This window comes from Ursus americanus, chromosome 11 (genome assembly GCF_024610735.1).
Source record: "Ursus americanus isolate L20-20 chromosome 11, mUrsAme1.1.p, whole genome shotgun sequence".
NCBI classification, from domain to species: Eukaryota; Metazoa; Chordata; class Mammalia; order Carnivora; family Ursidae; genus Ursus; species Ursus americanus.
In genome coordinates this window covers 55,502,374-55,528,093 of record NC_142137.1, presented here as the reverse complement: position 1 = coordinate 55,528,093, position 25,720 = coordinate 55,502,374, and the positions used below count along the sequence as shown (strand labels likewise).

At 41.0% G+C, this 25,720-nt stretch overlaps 1 protein-coding gene across 3 annotated transcripts in view; it reads right to left on the bottom strand.

Moving 5' to 3' along the window:
* The window catches only part of STX11 (syntaxin 11), a 46,528-nt gene that overhangs the window by 11,444 nt on the left and 9,364 nt on the right, over nucleotides 1-25,720 (bottom strand). The window contains exon 1 of one of the 3 annotated variants that reach the window (XM_045810108.2): nucleotides 24,740-25,134. The exons of the other annotated variants lie outside the window; for them this stretch is intronic. The gene's annotated coding sequence lies outside the window, so the exon portion shown is untranslated. Of the gene's footprint in view, nucleotides 1-24,739; nucleotides 25,135-25,720 lie in introns of those variants that run through there. 3 annotated transcript variants of the gene reach the window in all.

Here is a 25,720-nt window from a genome sequence, read left to right as displayed (position 1 = left end):
AATAGAAATTTTACAGTCAGGACCGTGGAAGTGATAACAGAGGAAAGGCTAATGAATGAGCTTGGCAAGGCAGAGAGTAAGACAATAGAGTTCCAGGGTCAAAGTTCAAATTATCTGTACAAGTTTTTCCACTCCTATCTGTATGAGGATTTACAAACAAAACCAGTTGCTGTATTCTACATCTGATTTAGCGTTGGCCCTGGAATGTGAAACAAACAAAAAATACAGAAGAAATCTTTGTAGGAAAAAAAAACATCGTGGGGAATAAATGTTCATCCATTATGTCTTTGACTAAATTTCATATTTTATAAGTATTCCGCAGGGTATTTTCTTAAAAAAGGGAAATCAGTAGAGTTTTCAAGAATCATTAATGACCTTTTCTTTCCCAACTCATAACACCAGCTAAGGACAATCCCACAGAATTTGTAGATATTTTTTTCCTGTTCCTCTTTGTCTGAGACAAAGTCCCGTGAGCCACTGATTCTAATCCTGTTGGCTGCTTACTCCTCTTCAATCCTTCAAGGAAACAAATTATTATTTCTAGCTGACAATTTTTACATGAGCTCAGAAAAATCTCAGTTATCCAAAGTCATCACTGCAGGTTTTTCCATGTAAGCAAACTTTGCCTAACTGAATCTTCTCCCTTCAAACAGGAAAGGTGTTCACTCATTTTTGTTGGAAATCCTCTTCTAAAATGTATTGATGTACTTCATTCCTTAAAGAGAAGATGTTGGATACAATTTAGAGGTGACTCAGATTGTCATTATTAACATCTCTGAACTGTGTGGTGATAACACTTTGTTTTCAAATGTTTCTCTGGTTTCGGGGTTAAAATGTCAAACCTTACCTCAGTTATTCCCAGCTACAGATACTCCTCTCATTCCCTTTACAGGCTGTAGAAGTTAGTAAGAAATTAGATACAAGCCAAACATTTAATCATGGTAAACTACATGTGGGTCAACTACACTCTGGAATCAAGCCTACTAAGTAAAGCAAGGAAGGAAAAGCTAATGTCAGTGACAAACTGAGTGTCCAATAGGAGCCAGTTTCTGAGTAAGTGAGAAGGCTGGGATGTAAGCCCACATCTGTCCAGATCCTAGGTTCATGTTCTGTCCACTCAATCCTGCACTGAAGCTGTGTGAAGAGTTAAGCGTATATGGAGTAAGTATTGCTAAGAAGAAACATTTGTCACCACTTTGACATTTTCCTCCCTCTAGCCATCTCTTGCCACTTCCTCCTGCCAAAGGGCACAGAGTTGCTTAGCTGATTGGTGAACCTAGAAGGAGAAATTACCCATGATAGCCCAGCCTCTTCTTCCCTCTTCCGTTTGAAAGGCGGCTTACCACTGAGAACCCGTGTTCTCCTTCCCTTTGCTTCTGTGTGGGAGTGAAGAGGTCAGCTGATGGTGAGGGCACGTCCATCTAACTCTAGGTTCAGGGACATAAAGCACAGTCCCCATCAATGAAGCCACTTCCTCCAACCTTATCTTTGTTGGTAACAAAGGCAACACTTTGGCCTCTACTTTTTCCTCCTATTTCAATGGGTATGAAAATCAGATGGGTAAGGGGAAGTTATTTATTGTGTTGCCTTTTCAATCAATCCAATAATTATGTCAAGTAAAATCAGAAAAGCAGAAAGACTAATGAGTATCTTAAACTCATGCCTTAATTCTAAAGATGAGGAAAGAGGAGCTCATTATATTCATGTAACCTACAAGTAATGGTAAAGAGATGGCTATTAGTAAGGGGGGAAACTCTATGGAATATACATTTCCATTTATAGCAAAAGATTCTAATATATGTAAAGTATGGAACTTTAATAAAGGAACCTTGATAAATAATTGTTATTAATTATACTATTTTAGTACCTCATAGTCTCTGAACTGTGAAAGCATCAAATTGCTTTCATTATTATTTCCATGGTGTGATGTCCATCAATTCACATCCTATTTTTTTGACCTGTCCTCCCAAGTGCCCCTATTCAGCCTCTCCAAACTTGTACATACTCTTTTGGGGAAGTGTAAAACAAAAATTCACTACAAATCTTTTGTAGCTCTTCCCATCAAGAGGTATATAGACTATTTTCCAACTCCTTGAATTGGAGTATGGCCATGGGACTTGCTTTGGCCAATGGGACATCAGCAAATATAATGATGAGGGAAAAAAAGGATGATGCGAGCATCTTGTAAGGCACTGTGCAAAAGGGCTTGCCACAGAAAGCCGCAGTACAACACAGCAGAAACTAACTGATACAGAAATTGGTGCCTAGAAGTAGCATGCCACCATAAGAAAAACCTAAAACATTCAGCAGTGGCTTTGGGACTAGACAGCAGGTGAAAAGCAGTGAGGTAGCTGTTAGCAAAAACTGGGAAAATGGCATGCAAAATGTGAGTGGAGGTCGAAAAAGTGATGAGGAAACTATGCAGCAGTCGGGGGAAGAAACCGTATTAGGTAGCAGCAAGACAGTGTCTGCGGCAGCATGGAAGATTGAAAATGCACACAGTGAAGGCTGCACCCAGCTGTGAAGGTCTCCAGGCAGAAGGCTGAACGTGTTCGTTGAGTGCTTCTAGCTGCATATACGGTTCTGCAAGACAGAGGTGTGCTAAAAAACCGGAATGATCTAGTTAATAAGCATTAGGTAGAGAAAACAGAGAAGAGCCGGAATTCGCAAGATTGGAAAATAAAACCGTCTACCTTCAGGCTCTTCAGTTCGAAGAAAAGATTTTTTATAGGAAAAAGTGGCCTCAGAGTAAAGACCTTGGTAAAATTTAATGTGGTGCTTTGTAGACCTTCTCAGCCGGGAAAAAGCGGCTCTGAGATGCCTAAATGTGTGATCTCGTGGCAGCGTGACACTCAGCCCAAAGTAGAGAGAGATCTGTCTTGATAAAAAGTGTGGATGTGAGTTTTAGGGGCGGGGACTCTATGGGATTCTTAGGAAATCCACAAGGTTTTAAAGAGAATTTTCCTGATAAGCACAAACGCAAGGCAGAAATAATTCAGAGGACTAGAGGCCTCTGGGTACCTGCTTTCCTATGAGGAGGATGTAGGCTAAAGAAGCTATTTAGAAGCAGAAATAAGCCATTTCTTAAGGGAAAAGAGGAATGTTTCAGAAGGTGGAGCCAGGAGCAGTGGAGAAATAGGTACTCGTGAACCAGTCCTGAGATGCAGAACTGGGTCCTAACCAATCACCCCCTGGCCCAGGAGCACGGGGACCAGCAACACGGACCTGGATAGAATTGCCATGGAACTGTGATGGTTATTTGTATCCTGTGAATGTGTTTTTGTTTTTGTTTTAATGGATTATGTCTTTTGGTTATGCTTTCCCTATTTCATCATTCTACGTTGGGTATGTATGGAGAGATAACTGGTTTTTGTTTGTTGTTGTTGTTCATTGTCTCAGAATCAAGAGGATCCGCATGCAAAGAGCTGGGTCTGAGGAATCCCAGAAGTGTCCAGAAGTGATGCAGATCATGGATGAGCCTCTGGACTTAGAAGCTGATGCCATAATGAGACTTCTGGGAATCCCAGGATGAAGGGGACCATGGGAGAAACATGAATACACTTTGCCAGAGGCAGACTATACTTAATTGCACAAAAAGGGCCACAAATTCTCAGCTGTACCTCTAAGCAAGAAGTTGTGTCGATTTCTCCACCCTTTGAATCTGGGCTTGGCCAGGAGACTTGCTTTGACGAAGAAGACAATAGAAATCATGATGCAAGCAGAGGCTTGAAGCACACAGCACAATGGGGCTTGCCCTCTCGTACTGCTGAGAGCACTGAAACCACTACATGGAGGCTCAGGTTAGCCTCCTGGAGGGTGAGGACCACATGGAGATAGAGGCAGCCCCCAGGTCACCCACCACTGTAGCCAGATGACTGAGTTCAGCTGAGCCAAGTAGAAGAAACACCCAGTACTTACTCTCCGCCACATACTGTTGTACAAGCTTTCTATGAATTACCTCATTTAATCCTCATAACTGTGAGAAATTAACAGGATGACTTGAGGGGTAGTTTGTTATACTGAAAAAGCTGACTGACATTCCCCTTGAGGTTTCTCTGTACCTCATAGTAAGTATCCTTCTTTAAAGCGGAACTAAGAGAATGACATGAATCATGGATAAATCATAATTTTTAAAGTAAATGCTCAAGCATTTAGAATGCAGATTTTTCATTTGTGATTTAAAAATACAAACATAGCAATCCCTATCAAAATCCACCAACTTTTTTCACAGAACTGCAACAAATAATCCTAAAATTTTTACAGAACCAGAAAAGACCCTAAATAGCCAAAGGAATGTTGAAAAAGAAAACCAAAGCTGGTGGTATCACAATTCTAGACCTCAAGCTCTATTACAAAGCTGTAATCATGAAGACAGCATGGTACTGGCACAAAAACAGAAACATAGATCAATGCAACAGAAGAGAGAACCCAGAAATGGACCCTTAATTCTATGGTCAAATCTATGGGCCCTCAATTCTAGGGCCAACTAATCTTTGCAAAGCAGAAAAGAATATCCAGTAGAAAAAAGACAGTCTCTGCAACAAATGGTGTTGAGAAAATTGGACAGCCACATGCAGAAGAATGAACCTGGACCATTTCCTTACACCATACACAAAAATAGACTAAAATGGATGAAAGACCTAAATGTGAGACAGGAATCCATCAAAATCCTTGAGGAGAACACAGGCAGCAATCTCTTCGACCTTGGCTGCAGCAACTTCTTGCAAGACACATCTCCAAAGGCAAGGGAAACAAAGGCAAAAATGAATTATTGGGACTTCATCAAGATAGAAAGCTTTTGCACAGCAAAGGAAACAGTCAACAAAACCAAAAGACAACCCACAGAATGGGAGAAAATATTTGCAAATGACATATCAGATAGAGGGCTGGTATCCAAAATCTATAGAGAACATATCAAACTCAACACCCAAAGAACATCCAATCAAGAAATGGGCAGAAGACATGAACAGACATTTCTCCACAGAAGACATACAAATGGCTAACAGACACATGAAAAAGTGCTCAACATCACTTGGCATCAGGGAGACGCAAATCAAAACCACAATGAGATATCACCTCACACCAGTCAGAATGGCTAAAATTAACAAGTCGGGAAACAACAGATGTTGAAGAGGATGCGGAGAGAGGAGAACCCTCCTACACTGTTGATGGGAATGCAAGCTGGTGCAGCCACTTTGGAAAAGTATGGAGGTTTCTCAGAAAGTTGGAAATAGGGCTACCCTACGACCCAGCAATTGCACTACTGGGTATTTACCCCAAATATACAAATTAGCAATCCAAAGGGGCACCTGCTACCCAATGTTTATAGCAGCAATGTTCACAATAACCAAACTATGGAAAGAGCCCAGATGTTCATCCACAAGTGAATGGATAAAGAAGATGTGGTGTGTGTGTGTGTGTGTGTGTGTGTGTGTGTGTGTATGAATATTACACAATCATCAAAAAATGAAATCTTGCCATTTGCCACGTCATGGATGGAACTAGAGGGTATTATGCTAAGTAAGTCAATCAGAGAAAGGCAATTATCATATTATCTCACTGATATGTAGAATTTAAGAAACAAGGCAGAGGATCATAGGGGAAGAAAGGAAAAAATAAAACAAGATGAAACCAGAGAAGGAGACAAACCATAAGAGACTCTTAATCTTAGGAAACAAACTGAGGGTTGCTGGGGGGCGGGAGGGGGGGAATGAGGTAACTGGGTGATGGGCATTAAGGAGGGTATGTGATGTAATGAGCACTGGGTATTATATAAGACCAATGAATAACAGACCTGTACCCCTGAAACAAATAATACATTGTATGTTAATTAATTGAATTTAAATTAAAAAAATAGGTAAAAAATAAAAAAATAAAGTAATATAACTAATTTTGGGAGGGAAGTAAAAAATAAATAAAAACACAAACACAAGCAGCATGTACCAAATGATTGTTGTGATGCTGTATGTCACCTACTTGACGACCACAGTTCACTTGCATACTTGGATTTTAACGCAGTGTACATTTACAATATTCAGTTCCTACTGTATGCAAACATTAATATAAAGCATACACAAAAAGGGAGTATGTGATTCTTAACATGTCTGAGGACAGCCTTCCTTTCCTTTTGAAGATTGTGGTCATAATCATAGTAAAGAAGGAGAAAAAAAAAGATGCTAAAAAAAGATTATCTCACACACAAGCAGCCTCCACAAGAAAGGCCAGAAACTGTTTAGTAATTCAGGGTGCTAAGTAAGAGTTCTTGAGCGGTGGGGGCAGGCCAGCACAAAGACACAGCACGTTTAACCGTGGCTGAGTTTCAGTCTGATAAGAGGTTCTAAGAACTTGAAGAGCCAGTTTTGAAATGGAGGTAGACGGTTTCAAGTGTATCACAAGTCTGTTGCTCAGATTGCCAAAATAAAGAACACTGGGCAGACAAAATGCAACTTCCAACCATGACTCCACTGCCATATTCCACACCTTCCTCTGTCACCCAGGACTGGACCAGAGATGTTTCTTGCTGTCATACTAAAAAGAATAAAAAGTAGAGGGATGTGAACTAGATTTCGAAGAGACATCAGAAATTGATTATGGCCCTCTTAACCTCTCAGAGTGTTAAAGGCAATCAGGATACTTCTCTGACTTGTAGAATCTGCTTAGGATTCTGCATATGCTCAGGGAAATGTTAACAGTGTGGCTAAGTCTTGAGCCAGCTCTGCCGCCGCTGGGTCTAGCCTGGACAGTCAGCTCTGCCGCCGCTGGGTGTAGCCTCGACTGCTTCGCTTTCAGGGTTCCCAGCAGGAAGAGAGGGCACTGCCTAACAGATGGGTGCTTTTCAAACCTCTGCTTATGTCACATTTCTTCTCTCTACCTTATCTTCCCCAAGTATAAATACTTTATGCATGGGATGGTGGAGAAAATGAAATGAGATAATCCACAAAATGGTCTTCCAAGAGTGCCTGGCAGAGTAAGCTCTCTGGATATGCTGTTATTATTTCTTCCATGATTTTTAATTCACTCAAAAACCCAATGGATATTTAGCAACTATTAGTATAAATAGTGCATTTGCAAACATGCTACCAACAGTTCATTACCCATCTCACCTATAGTCATAAGTGAACACTCATATTTGGGGGTTTGAATAATTTTTGTTTCAATTCCTTTATTGTAAAATTTCTTTTTTTCTGAGTACAAAAGCAACACATGCTTTTCTATTTTTATTTTTTAAAGATTTTATTTATTTGTCAGAGAGAGCGCACAAGCAGGGGAGTGGCTCCCCACTGAGCAAGGAACCCGATGCAGGACTTGATCCCAGGACCCCGGAATCAGAGCAGAAGGCAGATGCTTCACCAACTGAGCCACCCAGGTGTCCCAAGACATGCTCTTTTTTAAAGAAGGAGGAGGAGGAAGAGAAATCAAATCATACAGAATTGTTTTACATGGAAGCAAAAAATTCATATCATCTAATACTACTATATATAATAACGATATAAAAACCAATCCAGACTCTTTTCTATCTTATATGGTTGTGAAAAGACAACATTCAGAACTGATCCTAACACTGAGAAATATGGAATGGTTCCACGGTAAACCAGAGGAGTTCTCTGGGGTCTCTTCCTGCCAGGGACATCCCTCAGGGATGCAGGCCTGTAGGGCATGTCCCCCTGTACTTTCTACCACCAACATTTTTGTGCATGTGAAATCAGGAACAATGAAAACAACTTGGAAACGGGAAGGAAGTTCTAAAAAGGAAGAGAACCTTTCTGTTTTGCTTTCATGTTTAAGAAGCTCAAAATGGTGACCCCAATTCCACACACCCCAGAGCCGGTAGAAGAGTCTTAAGGTACCAAGTCAGTCTGAGGACCGCTATCTTCAAGATTCAGTGTTTATAAAGTCAGTGACCAGGTTTTCTTTGGGGAGCAGATTAACAATTTTAATTCAGTGAACATCCACTGAGCATCTCCCTCACACACGTCTCACGAAGGCAAGCCCTATTCCCCACCCCACTAGTAAAGTTTTATTGTTAGTAGTGGTCGGCTTTGTTTTGCTTTCCAGTCGGATACAGGACCACAGAGGGAAGGAGTCTTGCCCCTCAGCTAGCTGACATGAGTCCTGAAAGCAAACGTGGTGTAGGAGAGAGGGTGCTCAGCTGACTGTGAGAGGACTTAGCCTCACTTCCATCTCCAGCTGTACAAAGTCGAGCAAAACTTCTCATGCCTCAGAGTGGCAGATATCTCACCTGTAAAACGGTAATGACGCTACCTATCTCGTAAGGGTCTTTTTTGGGGAAGGTGGGGATGGAGGAGATCATTAAATGATGTAAGTAATGCATGTAAAAGCACTCTATGTATTTTAAAGTATTTTGTAAACATGGTATTGGGAATTATTTTGTACCATTGCCACCCCTAATCAGTTTACTTCACTAGGTAGTTTAATCAAAATACTACAAGCACTACCCCTTAAGAAACGTGTACAGACCATGTGATCTAAAATGACCCTCTAACACACAACTACTCTATTACCAGTTTCTATATTATTAAATTACTCAGGGGACAGAATATTAACGCCCTGTATTCACTCAGAACCACAGCAAAGTGTGCGTTGGATGTTTTTCATTTACCGTATGAAGGAAGGCCAAGGAAACAGACTCATTTATAATGAAAACTTTTATTTCAAAGGGAATATCTCACATTGTGCCTGTCAAAGGAAGACAAACTATCACTCCCTGAAAAACAAACTAAAAAGCAGGGGCTGACCAAATTCCTTACACATTTACCCCAACATAAGCCGTTCCACGTAGCAGTTATGCTGTTTAGTGCTATATAGAATCAACACCTTTAGGCATTGAAAAGTAATCTTACAGACCGTTTAATATTAACAGAATTTACAATTTCCCTTGTGTGGGGGCTTCTATTTCGGATAAAAGGGAAATTGCATCTTTACAGTGGTATTGGTAATATTCATAATTGGAATCAATAGATAAATTCCTATCTGTCGGGGCGCCTGGGTGGCACAGCGGTTAAGCGTCTGCCTTCGGCTCAGGGCGTGATCCCGGCGTTGCGGGATCAAGCCCCACATCAGGCTCCTCTGCTATGAGCCTGCTTCTTCCTCTCCCACTCCCCCTGCTTGTATTCCCTCTCTTGCTCGTTGTCTCTATCTCTGTCAAATAAATAAATAAAATCTTTAAAAAAAAATTTTTTTTTTAAATTCCTATCTGTCAGGTGGCTGGGTGGCTCAGTTGGTTAAGCATCTGCCTTCAGCTCAGGTCATGATCCCAGGACCCTGGGATCAAGTCCTGCATAGGGCTCCCTGCTGAGTGGGGAGGCAGCTTTTCCCTCTCCCTCTGCCTGCTACTCTCCTTGCTTGTGCTCTCTCACTCTCTCTCTCTCACCCACTCTCTCTCAAATAAATAAGTAAAATCTTTTAAAAAAATTCCTATCTGTCCAAAATTGCAGAAAATTCTCTAGCTAAAGAATAATTTTATCTACTCCCCCATGCACAGACTGTCGATATCCCTGTAGATTAATTCCAATAACCACAAAATGCATACAATTTTAAATACCATAACTTTCTGTTGAGCATTTATTAGATTTTAGCATTATATTAAAATAGCTCAATTTTATTAGCTAAAACATATATGACAGTATAGAAATGATGGCATATCAGGTTTATTTTATTTTTATAAACCGAGTTGGGCACCCAGTGAACTAGCTTTTAAGTAACATTCATAAAATAGGCTATGGGATTGCTGTTCTTGTGCACATCTTTCAGGACACATGTGTTTGTGTGAGCTACTATGAGAGAGACTTTTCTGTGTTTATTCAACAAGTATTTAGTGAGTACCTTCTGTGTGCCAGGCCATATGAGAGGATGAGATTAGCTCAATGAGCAAAAGAGATGTGGTCTCGGTCCTTTCAAAGTATTTTTCTAGATAAGCAACAACAGCAAAAGAAAAAAAAAAAAGCTTATAGAAAGCACTTTTAAAGAAAAAAATGAGAATTCAGAAATGTGAAATAGGCTTCTGATATATTTAAAGTATAGACAGGGCTGAAACCAAAACCAACTTATGCAACTTCCTGATTTTCGACACACTTAAAGACAGAACTATGAAGATAATGAAGGAGATACATCTTTGGTTTTCTGCACAATGACAGTTAGTTTCTTAGTTTCAATAACTGGTGTCCACTATGACACAAAGATATAATAGCTTTGTATTTAAAAGAGGAAGCAAAGTCTAATAAACCTGCATTGAACTCCCAGCTCTGAGCAAACTGGAATAACACTACCAGCCTCAAGGGGTGCTCAGTAAGGTGCCTGACACGCAGTGAGTGACTTCTCAACAGATGCAATACTGATGGTTTTACTCCTGATGGTAAACATACACACTTTCCATGAACATCAACAGAAAGTTTGTTGATGATAGTTGAGTTATTTGGTTTTTACTTACTGCCTTCAATCTGTCTTGGCCTAAAGAAACTCCACTACGGCCATTGTATCCTGCCCTCCTTCTAGACATGCCCTCCAATCAGAGATGACCCTCCCCCCTTCCCACCCCTCAGGCAAATCCAAACTTGTCCACTTAAGCATCCCAGTCCTATCTTCCAGTCTCTACTTTTTAGGCAATAATAGCTATTTTGATGAATATATCCGTCCTTATGTGCTTATAGCTTAATTTACCATTCGTTCTGGAAAACACATTTGTATTCTTAAAGATGACCTCTATATTCTGGATAAAAAGGCAAATTAAATGGTATTCCTGCTCCCTTCCAAAATCCCACTAAAAGAACTTTCACAAAGGCATACACCAACAGGGAGAATGAGCGGAGAGAAGAGAGCAACAGTAAAATTCTGGAAGTTATAAAGCAAGTGGACAAGGGATAACTAACCTAGCAGATATTTTAAAAGTTGAACCCTAAGCTAACAGTGGAGAAGGCCAAGAAACAACCATGAGATAAATACCCAGGAATCAGAATTTAATGCTGAATACCTATGTAAGAGGAGGTGATAATGGAGTAACGACTGAGTTTGGTCAAAGCCTTTTTAAGAAGGGGGAAGATCTGTCATCCCTTGGCCCACCTTGGCAGGAGAGTACAGGCTAGACTCTGAATCTACACCAGGGGAGAGGTACTTATGTGAAGAAAGGAGGATAAGGAGAATGTTCTTTTATATGAAATGAGGACCTCCAAGCCCTCTCCTTCACCTATGGCCCAGCAGAGCTACCCATATCCTACAGGCAGGAGAATGAAAGATCTTTTCCATAAAGTACAAAGGGAGAAATAAAGCAGTTAAAAACAATAAAGAGATTAGGGCCCCTGGGTGGATCAGTCAGTTAAGCTTCTGCCTTCAGCTTAGGTCATGATCTCAGGGTCCAGGAATCAAGTCTCACATCCGGCTCCCTGCTCAGCGAGGAGTCTGCTTCTCCCTCTCCTACTGCCCCTCCCCCAGCTTGTGCTTTCTCACTCTCTCTTCTCTCTTTCTCTCCAATAAATAAATAAAATCTTTAAAAATAATAGTAAAGAGAGGATGAGAAATTTGGAGGTCCAGGACTTTAAATTCAATTTCTGAATAACAGGAATTTCAGAGAAAAGACATCATATGGTGGTGGGCAGTGGGTATAGAAACAGATCATCTACAAAGCATCAAGAGTCAAGACACTCTGGACTTCTAAATGGCAACACTGGAAACTAAAAAATAATGGGACAAGATCTTTAAACTTTCGAAAAAAATGTATTTTCAACCCAGAATTCTAAGCTCAGTCAAACCATCAAATATGAAGTAGAACAAAAACATATTCGGATAGACAAGTCTCAAAAAAAATATTCCTATATTCTTTCTTGGGAAGAGACTGGGGAATGCATTCTAACAAAACAAGGAATCGAAGCAAAAAAGACACAGCCTATAGAATCCTAACCTGAAGGGCGCCTGGGTGGCACAGCGGTTAAGCGTCTGCCTTCGGCTCAGGGCGTGATCCTGGCGTTGTGGGATCGAGCCCCACATCAGGCTCCTCTGCTATGAGCCTGATTCTTCCTCTCCCACTACCCCTGCTTGTGTTCCCTCTCTCGCTGGCTGTCTCTATCTCTGTCGAATAAATAAATAAAATCTTTAAAAAAAAAAAAAAAAAGAATCCTAACCTGAAATCCAACAGAGGCGAGATGCAGAGAGCAGCCGAGGACGATGGCAACGGGAAACTCTAGGATGAGAGCTGGGCATTTGACTGGAAAGAACATTTGTCTAGATTAGGTGAGTAGGCGACATGAGAGATTTCTTCAGAAAGATGAAACTCAGAATTACTGACGGGTCAAAATTTCTTGGGAGAAGATTTAGATAATTTGGTATTGAATAGGTTGTTAAGTATAAATAAAACTCAACTAACACCAACAGCAGCAACAAACCTAGACAATTAACCTCTAGGAAAGCAAAAACAGATTATGCAGTTATAGGACAGTAATCCTGATATAAAACATGGATCTCCTGCGATTAGCATTTTCATAACCATAAGCATATAATTATTAAATACTGATCTAACTCAAATGAGGATGCTGCTGTATTGGGAGGATGGGATGAAGGAACAAGACAGGGGGCATGTCTCTGGCTGCGAGGACTAAAATGAGCTAAATCATCAGCTTCTGCACAGGGAAATCAACAGATAATGCCCCAAACGGAAAAACCAAGAAATAGTAATGGAAGCATGTTCTTTAGAGATATAAATATAAATACCAAAAGAATCAGTAAACATAGTAAACATAATAAAGAAAAGGCATAGTAAATATAGTTGCCTTGGGGGAGAGGGAGATGAAATAGAAAGGGACTGACTTTTTTCTTTTTTTTTTTAAGATTTTATTTATTTATTTGACAGAGAAAGAGAGCACAATCAGGGGGAGCAGCAGGCAGAGGGAGGAGAAGCAGACTCTTTGCTGAGCAAGGAGCCTGACGTGGGGCAGGGCTGGATCCCAGGATTCTGGGATCATGACCTGAGTCGAAGGCAGATGCTTAACTGACTGAGCCACCTAGGCGCCACTGGCCTTTTTTCATTAGATTTTCATTGTTCATTAGTTTTATAGAACTAGCTGAGTCTTTAATTATGTATGTATGTTTGATAAAATTAAAAACTAGAGAAAGAAATGAAAGGAAAGCAAGGGGGGAGGGAGAGAGAGAGAGAGAGAGAGAGAGAGAGAGAGAGAGAGAAGGAAGCAAGCAAGCAGTAAAAAAGAACAAAATAGGCTTTCCGGGAATCCAAAACACTAACTAAAAGGGCAATGCTGTAAATTTTGGCTGGGGGGTACCCAGGAGCTCTCCATACTGCCTGCTTACCTCTTTCTCTCTCTCTTTCTCATATAACCATTCCTTTACAGATTCCACTTTAGAATGAACACTTAACACTCATTTATAAATGGAATCTGGAATTCTCCCCAAGTTAATTTTTTGACTGAATGAAATCCAAAATTCCCTCCAGGGTTAAAAAAAATTCCAAAAAAAGAAAATGATCCTTAAATAAAGCTCAAACAATAAATGATTAAAGTTGTTTCATAAATTAAAAAGAAAATAGCACTGCTGAAATGGGGAAAGCCCTAGCAAATATTACCACTTGTCATAAGACAATAATTAAAAGCATAAGAATTTTGCAAACACAAAAATTAGATTAATGGACATGAACACAACATTGAGAAATAGATCAATTATATATAAAATGTTGGTGTATGAAGAAGCAATCATCAAAAAGTAATAGCAAAGTAAAAGAATTATTAGCAACTAGGCTGGTTTAATTGAGTAGCAAGAATTTATTCCTCTCTAATCCTTATTGGAGACCATATAATATGCCTCAGGGACATCAAAGAATTAAAAATGTAAAATCAATAACAGAAACACTAAAAGAAAGTAAAGTTAAATATCAGTATTCTGGGAAAATAACTTTCTATGAGATGTGAGGCTATGGAAGAAATCTCAAAGAAAAAGATAACCAAATTTGACTAAATGAAATGTGGAATCTCTCTGCAACAAAAAAGAATAGCAAATATTAAGGATTAAAGCAAGAGACCGGAAGAAAATATTTGCACAAAACATAATAGACATTGTGTAGGTACTCAATATTATGTGCAGAGACAACCCCAACTGGTAAGGAAATAACATGACAATAAATTATTAAGCAAAATATGTAGAAAGGCATTTCACAGGAGACAAAATATTCTTAATAAAAATATGAAATTACCATCTACTATTTAGCAAATAAATACAAATTAAAAATAATACATTAGTTTATATTTATTATCTTAGCCAAAAATGAGTGGGGGAGTCAGAATATAAGATTTACCTATGCTTTAGTTACTAGGACTAGATGGAAAGAATACAAAATGAAAACACGTTTTGTGTACATGGATGGACACGGAGGGTACTCAGTAAGCTAAGTGAGATAAGTAAGACAAAGACAAATACCATATGATTTCACTTGCACATGGAATCTAAAAAACAAAACAAATGAAAAAACAAAACAGAAACAGACTCATAAATACAGAGAGCAAACTGGTGGTGGCAGAGGTGTGGGAGGTGATGGGAGGGGAGAAGTAGGTGAAGGTGATTAAGAAGTACAAACTTCTGGTTATAAAATATATAAGTCACAGGAATGTAAAGTACAGCACAGGTATAGCCAATAATATTGTAATAATGTACAGTGACAGCTGGTAATTATTTAGAGGAATTTTTTAAAATAATTTTTTATTATGTTATGTCACCATACAGTATATCCTTAGTTTATTTAGAGGAATTTTTTAAAATAATTTTTTATTATGTTATGTCACCATACAGTATATCCTTAGTTTTTAATGTAGTGCTCCATGATTCATTATTTGCGTATAACACCCAGTGCACCATGCAATATGTGCCCTCCTTACTACCCATCACTGGTCTATCCCAGTCCCCCACCCCCCTCCCCTCTGAACCCCTCAAAAAATTTTTATTCTGTGTTCACGGTGTTATCAGTGGTGGGTATAGGTATCTAGACATCAACAGAAAGAGAAAGTGTCTATAGCACTCTGAGTTTCAGCAAAGAGCAATTAAGAACTTGACAGATTTTCCAATTAAACAACAACAAAAACATACTAACTGGGATTTTCCTCTCTTCAGATGAGTTGACACCACCGGCATTTTGATTCTTTAGGGAACAAGCTCCATCTTCTAAAGAGTTTTCAAAAGGAGAAAATATTTCATTTTACCCACATAGCCTTTTATTGAAAAATTCCCATTCTTAATGAAAATATAGAAGTTGAACTAATTTACAATTAACAGAGAATCCAACCAGATTCATAGTGGCCCAACTTATAACCTCTACTTCAGCAATAAATCAAGTTTGAACTACACAAAATAGAAAGTAGAAGAACAAATGTCAAGAATGATTTCCTAACCATTCATGTACTTCCTATATACAGTATTTACAGTAAAAGCAAGACAAAAAATTAAAGCATAAATTGAGTCATACTTGACATAAACCAAGGAACATGCCAAAGCATGGCAAGAAAGATACAAGAAAACACGGCAAATGGTCATCATAGGACATCACATGTCTGTTCACTGAAAGTCACACTTCAAGCCTGAGTTATATTTTCACTTGCACTATGTTTTTGTTTTAAGATTTTATTTATTTATTTATTTATTTATTTATTTATTTATTTTAGAGGGTGCAAGCAGGAGGGGGGCAGAGGGAGAGAGAGAAGCAGACTCCTCGATTCCAGGACCCTGGGATCATGACCTGAGCTGAAGGCAGACGATTAACCGATTAACTGACTGAGCCACCCAGGCGCCCCTGCACTATGGTTCTTAATTCTAACTTTTAGTATAAATGTTGTTCCAAGATGCTGGAGGGTGTAGACAGTGTGTCTAAGTTGACTTAAGAACATTGTATACCTCCAGGGTGCCTGGGTGGCTCAGTTGTTAAGCCTTTGGCTCCGGGCGTGATCCCGGCATTCTAGATTCAAGCCCCACGTCAGGCTCCTCTGCTGGAGCCTGCTTCTTCCTCTCCCACTCTCCCTGCTTGTGTTCCCTCTCTTGCTGGCTGTCTCTCTCTATCAAATAAATCAATAAAATCTTAAAAAAAAAGAGAGAGAGAACATTCTATACCTCCATCTACATTGAATAAGTGCTGCTCCATGATGACTTAATCCTCCCTTCCCTACACTCAGCCAAGTGGATGGTATTTTTAGTAATTAAAATAGACATTCACAGGATAAATATGCACATGTTAGCACTTGGCATATTTGCTTTGTGATATCAGGTTAAACAAGAAATATGTTCTCAAAAGAGAGCTAATTTGGTTACTTTCTCAACCCAGGGATCACCTCTTAATTCAGATATTATATTTTAGGTTATTTATTTAATGTAAATAAAGTATAACAGAAGAGCTGCAGGAGATTCAAAGATTTAAAAATCCAGAGATCACAATCCCTGCCCTCAACGAAGTTTATAATTTATGGGGGAAAGGAAACAGGTACAGAAATACTGAAAGAGCCAGAACTGACCAGAAAAAGGAGAACAAGGGCCTGGCATGAGCTGCCAGGCCAGGCGGAGGTTCTGAACCTCAACACCATTGCTGCATCCTCTCTCACCAGGGCCAAGAATGTGAAGCGGGAAGATGAGGGGTGAGAATAGACACTGACCTCTAAGCAAATATGCTTCAAACTTGATCTGTAACAGAGCCCGGAGACAAAGCTGTTAAGCACCCTCCTAGGCCATAATCATCAGATTCTTAAAATTAACTTTTAAAAAATTGGGATATAAGCTCATAATTTTCAGAGCCTTCATGTATTTTCTTTTACTATATATTATATATTAAAACATTAACTAACTTCAAGCAATGGCACATCGAATGAGATGCAAAGAGACTTCCTCTCTCCTCCTTGCTATCTATTTTCCTCATTAAATGAAGGAGTCAGGTTCTTGACCTCTCTTTGCCAACGTGTATGCTCACACACTGGACACACACACACACACACACACACACACACGTGAAGGACTGGTCGATTTTAAACTAGATAGAGCAAAAGATTGTCCTTTGTTACAAAGAGGCCCTTTGTCTTAGAACCAAAGCCAGCCTCATAGCTTCTATTTTTATACATTTCAGGAGAATGGGAAACTCTCTGACCTTAGACTAAGCTGGATGACTGGCTCTATGATCTCACACTTTCTGGCACTTCCTCTTTCCTGACACTTACTATATTCTATTGTTAACTGTTTGACTGCCCATCCTCTCTGCTTGCCCCTAAGTTCCATAAGGGACTGTACCTGTTGTGTTTGCCATGTACCCCAGAGCTCCCAGCATACAGCATCAAATTGTCATAGGAGTTTAATCAGACTCTTCTTTAGGTGACTAATACTTCCCACAATGACCGGACTCAGAATTAGTAGGTTTAAAAATGCTTTTACCTTTGAAGAACAATAATTATTTCCTATTTCAATAAGATAATATATTTTCTTGTCATAGTTCTCTTTCTCATCCTACTGGATGGTATTTAAAGCTATAAGACAGTACCTCAAAACTTCATCTGAAATAAAATTTCTTGGAACCTTCTTATTCTCCTAGAAAGTTTACTGATTCCTATAAATTCACTGACTTCCCCCTTATGACTATTCGAGGAATTTGGCATCTCTCACCCAGCTAGCAAAAGGCCAAGTCAGATCCATCCCTTTCTCTTTCCAGCAATCTGGGGCAGAAGTCAGCCAAGGAATTCAGGACAGTCTCTCATGACCACACCAGGGATTTGTTATGAAAGACCAGGGGTGAATATCGCTCTATCAGACCTGCTGGGATTAAGGCTCAAGTGTTCCTCTGTTGTCCCACAGTTTTCATAACTTTCTGCTTATTTGAAGAATCCCACTAGGCTTGGTCACCATCAAAAGCATAACAGTTTAAGTCAATGATTCTCAAACTATAGTATGTATAAAAATCACCTGGAGAAAATTTTTTGAAAATATCGATTCATAGGCTCTACTCTTAAAGATTCTGTTCCAATAGATATCAAATGTGGGCCTAGACTTTCTGTTTTCTTTTTTGTTGTTTGGTTTGGGGGGGTTGTTTTTTAAGATTCCAAGTAATTCTGATGATTGTAATCTACAGGCTACATATTGAGAGTCACTGGACTGGTCTGGGGCTTTTCAAAGGTGTAGAAGGATGAGAGAGGGAAGAAGGCAGAAAAGAGAGAAAATGTAGGTTAATATCACAAAATTGTTTGCCATTCAACAATGGTAAAGCCCAGAATTACAGCAAAGGCCAGTATGCATTACACTTTTGTTCTGGGTCTGGACAGCCAAGGGCTTTTTGTTAGCCGTGGGCATCAGAAGTTAGTTTTCCACCAGGCACCACCACTCCACTCATCCCAGCCTTCCCTCATCGGGCTCCTCTTCTGCTCCTAATATTCCTAGGATTAAAGCAACTCTGTCTTCTTGCTATCTGGTCAGGTATTCTAAATCCTTAAGGGCCTTGGAAAAAATGCCAGCTTTCTGGCCTCCACTCAGCAGGGCAACAGTCTGGGTCAGAAAGACACAAACAAGGCTGTAGCAGAGGAGAATGCTCTTTCCACACCATGGTGGTGGATGGTGTGATATTCTGATCCCCTTCAGGATCAAGGCCCTCATTCCCCCAGTTGCCAGAAATGTTGGCTACTGAAGGCTCAGAGCTCCAGGAATTGCTTTTGACTGAAGGAAGCTGCTAAGTCCAAGACTGGCTCTCGTGACTGGGTGTAGTCCATATCTTATGATTAGTCAATGCAGGGAATGCAGATGACTAGCTCCCTTGCTTGCAGAACAATTCTGAAGGGCCATTCCTGCTGTAAAGTTTCCTGCTATTGAGGCCGTCATTGTACATGCACTGAAGTTCAATTTCTCCCTCCACATAATCCTGCTGCTCTTTCTCCTGACAAGTGCTGTTTCCACAGCATCTCCCGATAAACCTCCTGTACGCAAATCTCACAGTCTATTTGCAGGGAATGGGACCTAAGATGCTGAACTTGCCTTTTTCAGCCAAGCACTGACAGCACAGTGCAGTGGGCCCCTGCACCTGACTTCTTGGGTAATCGGGTGGTCACTTAATTTCTCCAAGTGTGTCCTTCCTCAAGTATAGAATTCAAATACAGACAACAACAACAATACTACCATTTCTGTCTTGCCAGATTTTTATGAGAATTAAAAAAGAAAACATATATGAGAATACTTTGTAACTAATGCAGAGCTATATAATACTATCAGCTCACATCACTATATCCTGGATTACTATGCAGTAATCAAGCAATAGGGGAGGAGGATGTAGGATATCTACCAATATGATACAATTCAGCTTACACACTGGGTGCTACTTTCTCAAATCAACAGATCTGTGTTAGTAATCAATACAGCTAGGCACATAATAAAAGAAAAAATTAGAAATAAAACCAGGAGGTCAGACGAGCATTACGGCAATCCTGAAACTGAAAGAGAAGACAGAACAATATTTGTTCACTCTGTTTCCATATGAAGACAGCAACAGAGAAATTTCCACTACCCTGTAAAGTCAGAACTCACATTTTTACCCAATAAGTTATGCAATGAGTAAATAGAATATCTTTTTACATCTTTGAACAGAGAAACAAGTAAATAAAATGAGGAATACTTTTCCAGGCAACTAAGTATTTTCTGAATTACCTTGATACTGTATCCACTAAAAAGATAAAAAAAAAACAACCAAACAATACACAAATCAAGTTGAAAACACTGAGTTAGTTCAAGAAGAATAAGTGGAAGTTATCAATTCTAAAACTATGCTTTATTTATTTTATTTATTTATTCATTTATTTATTTTTAAAGATTTTATTTATTTGACACAGAGAGAGAGATAGCCAGCGAGAGAGGGAACACAGGCAGGTGGAGTGGGAGAGGAAGAAGTAGGCTCCCAGCCGAGGAGCCTGATGTGGGGCTCGACCCCAGGACTCTGGGATCACGCCCTGAGCTGAGGGCAGACGCTTAACGACTGAGCCACCCAGGCACCCCTAAAACTATGCTTTGTATTAAAAATTACCAAATACTGAGCCTTACCAAGAACTTAAATGAGATATACAAATAATATCTGGTATTTACAGATTCAGAAGGAGCAGCTAACAAACAACTTAATCTGACAGATGGCTTTATTATCAGCAAAAGTCACAGAATGGTTATAACTGGAAGGAAGCTGAGAGACCTATAAAAGCCCCCAACTTCAGTGATTCTCTGCTCTCAGAGAAACCACAGTTGAAATGAAGAGGCAAGACAAACCCACATGAAATATTAACCAAAACCCTTCCCTTTCTTATTATTTGAGCACTGAATGAATTATAGACAGGCACATAGGAATTCAGACAAAGGGGTGATCATGTGGTCTGGATCATTCCAGAAGGCTTCATGTCTCCCATATAGTGGGAAGCTATAAATACCCTGATATCCTGTTAAGCCTGAAGAAATCCTGAATGAAATATTTCCTTCATGCATGGAGAAAATATTTTAAAACTTCAAACTTAAGATAAGTTTGCTGATTTGGTTTAGGTAAAACATTAATTCAGTATTTATAATCTTTAAATAGTTCAAAGTAGAGGTTTTTGAGAAAAAGATAATTAGACCCTACTTGCTGAAAAAATATAAAATTCTCAATCCAAGTCATGAAATAATGAGAACAGTGAAGAGGTGGGGCCAGATTTTGGGGAGAAGTGGGGAGCTGGGCTTGTTTGTCAAAAATACCTTAATTGGGACCAAAGGAATCTACCTGGATGCTAAAAATAGAAAACAGGTCCCAACCCCTAGAAATCTGAGTCATTCTGCCTAGTTAAAATCAAGAGGACAGGGGACACTGCAGGCCAGCTTCACTTAGTAACATTCTGGAAGTTAGAGGCAAGAGGGGCAGGTAACCACCTGCTTCAGGGTAAAACCAGAGTAAAACAGGCCCCAGAAGGCAGATCACAAATCAGGAGTGTAAGATTTGGAGTTCTGCACCTGACTGAATTTGTTAGCAATTCTTCTACCATTGGATCCTGCTCTGTAGATTAATATCCCCTGGCCAACCTTTCTGTTTCCCCACAAGAGGGATACTACAGATTTCAGCAACAGATCATTGACTGCATCTAAGAAATGCAAAGCAGTGAACATTCAGTGTTTGGGGTGAGTGGTAATCAAGGCAGCTCTAAAGACACATTTGTTGAAGTTCTGGAAACTCTCAGCCAGAGTGAGAGTAACATACCATAAAAGTGTTTAAAATTCCCAGGAGAAAATTTCTGATTATTCTAGACTTATTCCTAGATCAACCAAATATATCTTGGGGTGAAGGTAGGGGAGGGATGCCATGCAGCACAATAAGGCTGCTGAGAGCCCATCTTATATATTGGGCCATCTCTGGACGAGAAAGAATTGTTGGCTTCAAGACAGTGACTCCAATTTGAGTTTACCACAGTGTCTGAGACTTCATTCATTCATTCATTCATTCATTCATTCATTCATTCATTCTTAGAGATACCTTATCAAAGCAATGTGGTTCAGAATATAAGCTCTGGAACCAAGTGCATGGGATCAGTTCCTAGCTCTATCAATTACTAACATTATACTTTCTTCACCTGTCAAAAACAGGTGTTTTTAGTTATTATAGTACCTAACTTGCAATGAAAAGTAAAAGACTGGAGTCACATAATGAGCCTAGAACAGTGTCTGGCACTAATAAGCACTCTATACATTTTAGCTTTAATTACTATTCATTCAAAAACTTTTAATGAGCACTGATTATGTGCCAAGCACTGTATAAGGTCCTCATGGTCCTTTAGCACAAACCTATTCTTCTACTTATGTTTCAATCCTAGTCATTAAGTAGGAATGTAGGAGTCATCCTAAACTTCCTCTCCTTCACTGCCCACCCCTAAAGATATGGCCAAGTCTTGCCTATTAGACATGTCAGCTCCTTCCCTCTTTTGCACTCCTCCTTATCACTGCCTGACTCAAGCTTTCTCCAATTTCTCTTCTCAAATATTACAGTAATCTCCTGTGTGTCTCCCTAAGGCTAGTGTAGTGCTCATCCAATCTATTCTCCATTTTGATTCTAAATTGTCTTTCCAAAACACATATCTGACAATATCATTCACCTGCTGAAGACTTCTATAGGATAAAGTCACAGGTCCAACATGGCACATGGGACTTTGTGATGTGGCCCCATCTGTCTCCCCTGCCCTCACCCTGTGCCCATACTGACCAGGCTGGAGTTCCCTGACAGTACAGTGCTGATCCTTCTGCTGGGTCAACTATCCCTCCATCTTCCTGACAACTCCCCCTCTTATATTGAGGCTCATTATTTAATCAATAAATACTTCCTAACACCTGCTATGAGTAATGCCTGTACCAAGGTCAGGGAGTACAATGATGAACACATTCAATCCTTTCTTTCTCATAGAAAAAGTAACTAGGTGACTTTGAGGCCCTCGAGGGAGAAATGAAATATGGAAATTAAGGTAGAATTGTCTCAAATTTAGCATATTTACCCCACCAGCTGGAATACCTTATGGAATTGTAGAAATTGAATATATTTTGGCATCAAGTCCAAAAGTACCCCAGCAGACTTCAATCTCAACAGTAAACCGTGACACAGTAGATTTAGTCATTTTGACTTGTACAGCTATGATGTATTAGAAAAGATTGATTTGAACTATAAAAAACAATAATCAGAAAGTTGTTTCAATATGGTGTTATAAAGTTATAGGCCATTAACTAGCCACTCTGTTATTAAAATGTAAGAAACTCTAAGTGCCTGTGATTGTCTAAGGGTAATAACAGGCTGGGTTTCTTTTTACATGGCTATTAAATAATATGAAATATGGTTAATTCAAACACTTTAAGAATCATGCCTTTCTAATTAACACATTTTTAAATCACTCATTGAATGAAATACTTACTGTATAAGCACAACAGACTGTCTACAAAGACAAGTAGAGGATCAAACTCAAAACTTTCCTCACTCTTCCAGCAATGATGACACAGTTCATTCAAAATCCCAGATCTGCAGAAACATCAGTCATATTGGGACAGAAGCTCTACTGTGGACACAGATTTGTCATAGCGCCCATCTCCTTCATTGGATTTTCCAATCTTCCACACTAGTGTTTATGGCCCTTTTCAGCATCACCCTGTCTTACTCATGATTATATAACCAGAGCTCCGTGAAAAGCCTGGCACAGAGAAGGTACGTGATAACTGTTTGCTGGGCTGACCTCAGCTCCAACTCAGCTCCGACAGAGATGCTCTCCCCGTCTCTACTGTGTGAGACAGTGTACAGTCATCCAGCTGCAATGGGACCTTAAATATTTTGATATCTCACCTTCAACAGGCATCCACCATTTTCATGTGGGACTAATTTACTAAAGACAAACTGTCCAAAACATTTGGATTCAGAGAGTGACACTCAATCACTATGTAAAATGACGTATTTCTACCCTACTATACCAGTGAAAGTAATAACATACAGTTATTGAACAATGAACTTAATTTTCTCTTGGGCCTCTGCAGCAAAGCAAAGCACATGATCTGAATGCTTATCTTACATCAGCCTAGTGACCATAGCTGGTAGGCTGTACCATCAGGCGCTTTAGGAAACTGAAAACTTGAGCTGTTAACTTCCTATACCACCAGCTCCAGTTTAGCAGTACACGCACTTTACATCTTAGTCGTACTTTACACACAACCCTGAGCCAACCTCACTTTTCAAAAGTTCATTAACAAAGTCTCACAATTAAAAGAGCAGCCCTGTGAGTCATTTTTGGATACCCGTGTGGAAATAACAACTCCTCCCTTTGCTGAGAAACGGCTTCGACAAGTGCATGAGAACCACAGGAAGTAATACAGAGCTCAGCTATTGTCAGGGGAGTCTAGCATTCCCTCTCAGGACGTGTGGCTCTTGGAGTCACCTTGCCACTATTTCTTGTCTTCATTCTTCCAGAAATAAAGTCTTTTTTATGTGAGCTTGGAAGGAACTATATCAGGGCAATATCAAGGTCTTCGTATTTCCTGGCTCCTGAGTCATATTGTCAAGTTCAAGTCAAGAAGTACCCATTCTGGTGTTTATGAGAAAGTGCAACCTAAAATAGGGAGTGAATAGCACCTGGATGGCCCAGTTGATGAAGCGGCAGACTCTTGATTTCGGTTCGAGTCTTGATCTCAGTGTCCTGGGATCAAGCCCAGTGTCCTGAGATCAAGCCCCGTGTCCGGCTCTGCGCTGAGCGTGGAGACACTTGAGATTCTATCTCTCTACCCTCCCTACCCTGCCTCTCCCCCCGCCTTACTCTCATAAATAAAATAAAATAGGAAGTGAACAGGTGATCACACCGAAGTAATGTCCCCGGTAACTCAAAAGAAGTTCAGCCTCTCGATTTAAAACCCCAGTAGTCTTAGGCGCACACTTCGTAAGGGAAGCCTATCGATAGGTACATGAAATAATTTCTATGAAGCCCTAAATGCGCAGTCCCTTGCCCACCGGGAGGAAAAAAAAAAAAAAAGTCGCTCCGCTGTACGTGAGAAACCCAAGGCCGCGTTCCCTGAGACGTGAGGCGGCGGCGTGAGCACCCGGGCCAGACCCGAAATTCCCCCAAAGACATCCCTTGAAGCCCCAGGCAGCGAGGCCACCCCGGCGCCCCTCCGCGGCTCTCCACGCACAGCCTAGCGGGGAGCATCCTCGCCCCTGGGGCAGTTAAGGAGAGAAAAAGAGGTACAAAGGGAAAAAACGAACCAGGAACAGGACCAAGCGTGCGAACCGAGAAGCCCTGTCCTGCGCGGGCGCGGGTCCCACGCTGGGAGTCGTGAGAAGGAAGGAAACCTGTTGCGCGACTCCTGGCGGCGAGGCTCCCGGCGCCTCCCGCGGCCCGGACTGGGCTCCTCCTCAGCCACCCGAGCTCCGCGCCGCCGCCGCCGCATCTGGACGCCGGCGGCCCGGCCCCTGGTGTCGGCAGCGCCCACAGCTGGGGGAGCAGGCCCCGCCCCGGGACGACAGCGCCAGCCGCCCGCGCGCCCGTCCCCGCCCCGCCCGGAGTCCGTGCGCCCCGAGAGCTGGCGGTCCGGCGGGCCCGCTCCAGCCGCCTCCCCTCTCCTGTGCGCCCACAGGCGCTCTCCGCGTGCTGCCCGAGGCACCTCACCCTCTCCCCCACCCCCGAGCAGGGAGGGGGGGGCCGGAGGCGCCGGACTTTCCCCGGGAATCCCCCTTGCGCTGGTGACGTTTGCGGGCAGCTGCGTGCGGCGCGGCGCGGGCGCGTGCGGCGGGTTCTGAGAGTGGGAGTGACTGCCAGAGGCCGGGGCGGGCCCTGCACCTGGGGCGACCCGCTAAGCGGCGGGCGGGCAGGGAGGCTGAGCGCCGCCTTGCCAGAGCCCCCTCGGACTCACCCCTTCAAGCAGCCCTGAACCCCGGCTGAGTTCATTCATTATTAGTACCAACTGAGCGTTCACTCAAGGACTGAGGATACTACCCTGGTTAAAGATAGCGCCAAGACCCTGCCCTGGAAGACCTGGCGTTCCAGTGAGGAAAGATAAACGGATAAAGTGTATATTACGTGCAACGGTGGTAAGTATCTTGAAAAATAAGACTGAGGCTCAAAAGTTAAATGCTCCCCAAAAAGCCCTCACTGATAGAGAATTTCAGAGAAATGCAGAAGCCAACCAAAGAGTTCCCAATGGCTGAAACTAGAACAATTTGAGCAACAAAAAAGTGGTATTAGAC